Below are 8,857 nucleotides of genomic sequence, written 5' to 3'. Positions count from 1 at the left end.
GTGTACGGTGGGTTGTTGTAAAGGGGTATAGAAGTACATTACATAACATTACATAAATGTTAATACTGAAATCATTTTGCGTATCTTCAGAAAAAAATCAAAAGCTGTGCAGAATTCCAAGGCCTTTTATTCTGAAAAAAGACGAACAGCGCAGTTTTAAGATATCGTTAGCCCAATAGCGTGATTGCCTAAGTCGCTTTTTTGGTAATTGTGATATCTGTGTAACTCTACCAATGTGCTGCTAAAAAAACTATGTTATTAGGCTAACGATATGCGTAACAGACTCCCCCCCCCCCCCCCCCATTTTTGAGATTGAATATTTTTGATGAGAAGAAAAATGTTATTGTCTGATGAAAATATGATCTTTTGACCAAGTATACAATTGCAAAACTTACTTCAAAAGTCGCCGATTAAGTGGACGGTTCTATACGCTGTGAAAGTATTTACTTATTTCTTGAAAATCAGTGTTTTCGTGAAAGCAGGGACACACTCAGACACCTACAGAGGGTTTTGGTGTCAGAGCAACCACCCGATACCAAAATATTAGTAGATTACATTAAAGTGTATGGATGCAGGGATTTGGTCCCTACAGCGTCAACACAGAGTAGCTCAGAGTCCTCTGATCAACACATTGTCATATCTGAGGCCACAAACAGAGCTCCTTGTGTAGTGTGTGTGTGTTATGCTCTGTGATCTTATTGACATCACTTATTCATGGCCCCTACTGTCTCACACAGGCTCTCTCAGACCATTGTCACGACACACACAGTTTGAGTTGTACTGATCTGTGCGTCACCCTGTGTGTGTGTGTGTGTGTTATCTATGGTCAAATATTGGATGTGAAAACACACAGCGGGTCAATATCAGTCAATGCGCCCCTCCATTATCCATCACTTGATCACCTCTGTGTTTGCTCGCCGTATCATCGCCCTCTGCACAGAAACATAATCTTTATCTACGTGATTGTTTTTCTTCTCCATCCCCAAACAAAAGCTCAAAGCCGGGGGAGCGACTGTGCGCGAACGTGGACTTCGCTCAGTCTCACATGACGTCCCCCCCCCCCCCCCCGTCCCCCCCAACGTTCTCCACTTCCTCTTCCTCAAATCTGTGTCTCCAGCAGAGCTCCCCGCTAAGCTGACCAGAGTGGTCTTCTTGATCCCGCGGAAGCTGTTTGAGGAGTTTTTCGGCATCTCCGACTGACAGCCACGCTTTGCTGCCCGGTCCCTGGCCTGAATCCCCCCCTCCCCCACCCCTGCAGCTTTGGTTCTGTACAGCCAGCTCTCATCCGGGCCTGATCCCGCAGAGCAGAGCTGCAATGCCATCAGGATATATTTGACAGTCCCTCCCTCATCCCACGGATGTCCAAAGTGCTTTCACAGTGCCTGACCAAACCTCTTCTAACCTCGATCCTCTATCTCCGCCACAGCCAACTGGAATCCAGCAGACAAACGCACGTGTGTGTGTGTTGGCGTGCGTATGTGTGTGTCGCTTGATTCCAGTCGCTTCCTTTTGCCAAGGAGGTAGTCTTTAGCCCGATTGTTGGTAAAGCTGCCTTCAGACGTGCACGTAATTCTGGACACGTTCCTGAAATTGTCTGGAAGGGTATAAGGTGATGTGATCGAAGGCTTTTCTGTGGCTTTTCTGTGGGGTTCTCCTCCGACATGCAGGGGGGGATTGAGTTCCTTGGAGTCTCTTAATTGAACTGGAGCTGTGAATGTGAGGGTGAATGGTTGTTTGTCTTTGTATGTTGCCCTGTGATGAACTGATGAACCCATCCAGGGTGAACTCCAGTGCCCACCATCACCCTTCTTTTCCTGATATTTACCCCATCATAGCCTTGGGAAATGTGAGAACATCTCAGAAAAGTCCCCTGTACTGGACCCCTTACCTGTTGTTGTGAAGTCTTATCTCTTAAACAGATGTTTTGAACATTTTTCTGGACTTCAAGTCTGGTACTAACCTCTTCTTCCCTGACCCTAAAAAAATATTGCATTTTAAAGCAAATATCACCTTTAAAATTTGCAGTAGGAGCTTAAAAACACATGGAGGTCATGTAACAACAGGTGGACATGAGCTGTGCAAAGTCTGATGCTGCTGAAGTGAAGCAGAGTAAAATGACAGAGGTTTTAGTAAAGAGATGTCTAGGTGTTCTCTCATTTGGCACAGTTTGGCACCATCTGTGCCATTTGAGATCTCTTAGGTAGCAAATTATTAAAGACCCATTTATTTTTATTTACATGTTACTACCTTTCTGTGGGTATGCAGCATGACTGTGTTTATTAAAGTTAGACATGGTTTTATGACGTTTTTATTGCTGCATGTGACCCTACCCCCGGTAACGAGGGAAACAGGGAAGAAGAGGTTTAGAAGACCTCAGTTTCAGTGTAATTTGGTAGAAAGTTAGAATGGAGAGCGCCCCCTTGTAGCCAAATAAATGACACACCCTTCTCCAAAATCAAAGCGTGTTCAGACCAGTGGAGTCTGAGAGACACGATCCTTTTAATTTCATTATTTTAGACTGTGCCCTTTGAAACTTTATTTATATCCTAAATGTGCTCTGGCCCCCTTTTTTAGTCTTGCGATCCAGATATTTTCATCCTGCTTATGCTCATGTCTCTTTTGTGCAACATCTCGGCTGCAACAGATTTTTTTGAGAAGATTTTGTTCTTCATTTAATTTCTATTCACCTCCTTTTTTTTAACAGGATGAAGGGAAAACACCACACAAAAAACAACAACATGGAAGCTTCTCCATGGGCACAACTTTTCACCCTTGGATCATTACTTGTGTGCACATGTGACAGGAGACAGACAGACAGACGGGACATTGACTGGGACAGGAAGTGGCTGCAGTTTGTAGACAGAGGAGCAGCAGCTGAGCTCCATTGATGAACCTCCTTTGAGTCGTAGACGAGGAAGGGAAGCGGACGCAGGAGGGAGACGCTATGGATCCCAGTATTGGGACAGGAGTCCAGCCACTGCCAGCCATTGATCACCATCACAATCAATCAGGAAACCATCGAGCAACCTGGTCCATAAATAGAGTGGAGGAAAAAAAAGCACCTGAGAGTGAGTCAGGAGCAGGGTCATCCTGGAGTCAGTGCAGCTGACCTCCTGAAGACACTGCCCCCCCCCCCCCCCACCCCCAACCCCTTCTCTGACCGCCTGAGGCAATGGATCAAAGCGCCACCGCTAACCACACAGATTTGTTTCATAATGGAGTTTACAGGTTCACGCCACTCCGACCTTTGACCCCTCAAACATTATTGACACAGTTTCCGTGTTCATGGGTCAAATCCTGCTCCCTGGAGCCAGACATCTTTCAGCTTAATGCACCAGGTGGAGGCGGCACAACAGTCCGACGTGTGAGGGAGGAAAAACCTGAATTTATTTTATTTTATTTGAAGTCCTCAGTTATATCAATATAAATGTATGTAATTTGTTAGCATCGTCCTCGTAAAATCCCTCGTAAAGATCCAGCATGTAACACGTTGGATGGTTTTATTCGTAGAAAGGGAACATTTCATCCTCCCATACGTCTCCCATACAGAGGCACTACCAGGTTTCCACGGCAGCCTGAATGGACAAACCAGCCGACAGTGTGTGTAGTTTTACCCTTTTTTACTTTAATTAAGCAGACGTTTATTACACAAATGAAGAACACACATTTGATGCATAAATCAAGAAGAAGAAGAAGAAAGAGGAAATGGGTTCACATGAGAATGTTGAGAAAATGTGATTTATCTCCAGCAGTTTCCCAAACTGTACCAAGTTTAACGAGTCGTCAACTTTTAAAGCTGCATCTAAACCGAAGGAAAGCGACTCAAATAAACACCTACAAATTCCTGGACATACCTGTCATTATACTGGAGAGAATAAAGTCATCTCCTGAAGTAAAATATCACTTTAAGCTGCTTCACCGCGTTTGGGAGCCAGCGATCCACCGGTGGTGCCAAACTGGAGTAAATCTTCTTGGGGGGGGGGGGGGGGGGTTGTGTGTTAAAGCTTCAGAGAAGAAGAGAAGAGGAAGACAGAGGGGGGAGGAGGAGGAGGAGGAGGAAGAGCAGAGCAGGGGCCGGTGGTATAAGACGCCTCGGTCCTTCCTGCCCACTGGAGATAAGTGTCTGTCCTCCTCGACATCATACACCAGACCCTGAGAATATGTACAGTATGTATATGATATGGAGATGCACACACACAAACATACATGCATGCATGCATGCAATCCAGATTATCTACTGCAAGAGGTTTACACATACCTCACATCCTGAGCCCAACACACCTCAACACACACTCACACACACACACATGAACATATCCAAAGATAGCATTAAATGTGTGCAGGACAGCGTGCATCCAGCAGTGGCTGTGTGGAAAATCGGCCTGACTAAGCTCTGAATTTACATGGCTAAGCAAAGTTGTTAACCCTGAGAGGCAGGGCCAGAGAGGGAGCTAATGGGATTTCTCCGTTAATGAAATTTATGAAAAAGACGTGAAGGAAAAAAAAAAAAAGAGAGAGAAGCTAGAGGGACGACAGGAACGTCAAAAATCACATCGATTACTGATTCATGTCACTCCATTTATTTCAAGAAAACCAGGGAAAAAACACACCTTAGATGGACATTTATGAAGTTACCACAGCGCTGTTATTTATGTAATCTAGTCACATGCTTTAGAGGATGATAACGCGGCATTAGCTGATGAAAACTGATTCCAACAAAGTGCTGCAGCTGCAGAAACTAGTGACTTACTAGAGAAAATAAATCTGGATCTTAAGGAGTTTATGTCTCAAACATGAGTTTCAGGTCTTCTTCAGCGCTGCAGGACGTCCATTCTTCCCTCTTGTGGTTGACGGCTGTTATTGTCCAATATGTGCTGTGGCTGCAGGACAGACTGTCATGTCTATCCCTGCTCAATATATATTATACCAATATATCTCGTTTGAAAATACAGTATTTTTGAGTTAAGCTCACTAAAGCCTGGGTGATGTCACGGTGGGGTTTCCTGGGAACTCTTAGAACCGATCCTAAAATGTTTCACACATAGAGTGAGGAGATGTAAGTCTGACTCAAAGGTGCCTGAAGCTTTGTGCTGGAGGTGGCAAGAGCAGTGTCTGTCATTGTCTATCATCTTCTTTTCCTCCTTTCTCTTTGCTGATATTTTCCATTAAGCACCTCGTGGACGGTGTACAGTTTCAGCTGAAACTCTTAAAACGTGACCTATCACCCGTGTTGAAATCATTTGCACGACTTGATTTGACGGGCCGTCGCACGCTCTGCCACGTGGGAAGTCAAACACTCGTCAACACCTGCTGCACGAAGCACTCGGCTAACGAAAGCAAATGACCCTAATGACCCTTAAAGGTCACATAGAGTGGTCCTGTTGCACATATATGTGAGTTATGGAGGTCTACTTACATACATTAACTTGTTTTTATGGTCAAAAACCTCCAAGTTGCTGTAAACGAGCCGATAGAAATCTATCCTTACTGACACTCTCCTCAGCCGCGATATTTCAGACATAAATCTCACCCCCAGAAGACAGAGTATGTTGTGATTGGCCAACCAGCGTAGAGGCTTCCCAACCGTCTTGTGATTGGCCAGTACCCTGAAGTGACATATTCATCACACCTGCTCTCAGAAGCGCAGCTCCCCCCTCTGGAACGGTGGATGCACTGCCACCCATTATCAAAACATTGTTTTAACAATGTTTAAAAATAGCTTCTTCACGACTCCCCGCCGCAGTCCCTTTTATGACTTTGACCCTGAGTCAGACCCAGAGTCAGAAGACACTGTCGCTCGTGAAACACCTCCACAACGGACGTTATTCTTCTTCTGCGGTTCAATGTACGCAACCGGATGTGCCCGGACTAGTGCCCGGAGCAGGACAATCTGCTGTTCAGGAGAACCGGTGTTTACTTAACCGGACCGGGTTTTTTCAGAGATCTCACTGAGCCCGAGATTACAATAAAACACAGCGTTCTCAGCAGTGGCTGAACTGTTTGTTTAGAACCTTCAGGTCTTCTTAAACAAGGTAATGACGCAGATACACACTAAAAAACAGCGTTAATTGGAACTTCCGGTCTAGGTCCGCTTTAATATACAGTTCAGCAATGCTTGACATCCTCCAATTCAAAGTGAATAAGAAGTGCTTCTGTCCATGCCTCCAGTGAGTTGGCCTGGAGCGCTTTTATATTGTTAATGATTCATCAAGGTTGTAGTAAGATTAAGATCAGTATGGAAAAAAAAACACGAAACTAAAATTGCTAAACCAAGGTCCTGCAGATAAGACAGTGTGGGGAGAGCAGCCACCTGCCACAGTGTGCAGGACATTTAAATCCAACCACACACATTTATAACTGTTCCATCAAGTAAAGTGGAAGGTTCATCAAGTTCAACTAAGCCTGACTCTCGGCATGAGGACAATTTCTCCTGACATTCATGTATTTTATATGACTCTATAGCTTTTATAGTTTTATATTAGGGCTGTCAAAATTAACGCGTTAACGCAGGATGATTAATTTGTGGAATTAATGCGTACATTTTTTTAACGCACTTTCTCACTTTCATCGCGCTACGGGTAGACGTGCAATTTATGAACAGGCAAGGCGGCGGGCAACTGCTTGGGGCCCCGAGCCGATAGGGGGGCTCCCGACACTCGGAGCCCAAAGTATTTAATGCATCAGTGACCAGCTGCATCCCCGTCTCCATTAAACAACAATGACATCGCAGTAGGAAACCCCCCCAACGGGGCCCCACGTCACCTCACGTTAACCTGTGTGAAGCTGAAGGAAAATGAAGAGGAGTTATCAATCAGGAAGTTAGAAGAGGAAGAAAACAGAGGATGAAGAAAAAAGAAAGAAAGACACAGTTGTAAGTGGCGCTGCTGGCGCAGATAATGATATAATCATAACATTAACAGTCACTGTCTAACTAACGGGGACACAGACAGCAGCTAACATTAGCGTCAGAATGCTAGCTGACGCTAACGCTAACGCTAACTAGTAGAAGCAGTGCTTTAAAGTGCTGATGAGGAATTTCCTGCTGTGGGTTTAGTTCCCCCAAGAAAACTATTTAACTTCTATACTTTATATTTTGTTTGTAATGTGAGTTATTTACAGTGCAATGGGTAGTTTTTTTTTAAAGTTTTTTCAAAGTTATTTACAGTATTTTATTTTTTCTATTTATTTATATTGTCTTATAATGTGGGTTTTTTACAATGTAATGGTTTTTACAAGTTATTTACAGTATTTTATTGTTCTTTACATTTATATTTTCACATACTTTATTTATCTCTCCGTTCCTACAACAATATAAAGAGAAAATTAGAATTTTTTTGGCATATTTACGAATGGTAATTAATTGTGATTAATCGTGATTAATCCACAGCTACCCTGTGATTAATCTGATTAAAAATTGTAATCTTTTGACAGCCCTATTTTATATACATTCAGTCCTGGTTAAAGTTTACAAGCCTATAGAATTATCACACGAAGTCTGTCAGCCAAGACCAGACCTGACCATTTATGTTGACTTAATGTCCTACATCCCTGTCGAGGTAAGTTCATTTGATTTCTTATACCAGTTGTTTTTGTCGTGCATTTCCTGTTTTATTTTGAAACTCACATCTTTAACTGAACCTGAAATGTTATTGACTTTGATATTTGGATCTGTTTCAGAGCCTGCGTTTGAGTTCACGTCTCAATGGTTCAACGTGTGACACCTCAAGACTTAGCGGTTTCTCGGGCACATCGCTGAGCTGGTGCAGATAACTTCACTTAAATGCTTCAACTATGCAAGGTCATCTTTTTGGCAAACTTCCTGTCTTCGTCTTATGAGCACAGTTGGCGAGTGTAGGTATTTGTTCATGGTCAAGCTGCCTGACATTCCCGATCAGAGAGAAGAGTTTTCGCCTATAGGGATACTGGAAAAGTTTCTACTTTATTTACTGTCAGAGCCCAAAAAACTAAGCAAAACTCTCTGGATCATTTAAAGTCAGCAGCTATTTAACACATAATATTTGAAATAAAGTGTTTCATTAACAGCAGCTTTAAGCCACTATAGATGGTGGTGTTATGGGAGTGGTGATCATGGTTACTCAAAAAACAAAGCTCATGAACTTACTAAAAGAAAATGTTTTAATGATAATAAACAGTATTCCCGTGCCCCGTCTCTTCAGCATGAGTAAAGTTAAGACGTGAGGTCTCCTCAAACAAACTGACGCGCTTGGTTGATGTTAGTTTGTGGTTTCTCAGCAGGGTTCAGCGCGTGAGTCGACTGCCGTCCTCCGGCTGTGTGCGTTTGCCCCTGGAGTGAGTGGGCAGACGATTGTGATGATCAGGGGGAGGAAGAAGAAGAAGAAGAAGAAGAAGAGGGCGAGCGTTGAAGTGAGTGACGATGTGTGTGCTGATGGTGGAGGAAATGAAACCCCGAGTCTGCACCTTCTACTGTGTAAGCACACACACACACACACACACCTTTACGTTTTTCTGGGTTTGGTTTGCTGTTTTAGTTTGATGCTGAGGCAGATTTCTTCAGCCCCCCTCTCCTCCTCTTCCTCCTCCCCCTTCACCCTCTCATCACTATCACACACACACACACACACACACATATACACGCCCCACAATCCCTCCCCCCCTCTCAAACCCTCACCCCTTCGCCTCTCTCGCCCTACGAAAAACCCGGCACAGTCAGCATCGGTCGCGGGCGACACCAATCGATGCGCCGCGCCCCGCTGAGCGTGTCCGCACGAGGCCGAGCGAAGGGCCCCTCCGCGGGGGATTGTGGGAAATCTGATTTATGATGCCCGCGGTGTTGCTGACCGCTAACTTTTCCGCTCGCTCTTTCTCACGGTCTTTC

Source organism: Microchirus variegatus, assembly GCF_963457635.1.
Source record: "Microchirus variegatus genome assembly, chromosome: 4".
NCBI classification, from domain to species: Eukaryota; Metazoa; Chordata; class Actinopteri; order Pleuronectiformes; family Soleidae; genus Microchirus; species Microchirus variegatus.
This window is presented reverse-complemented; position numbering follows the sequence as displayed.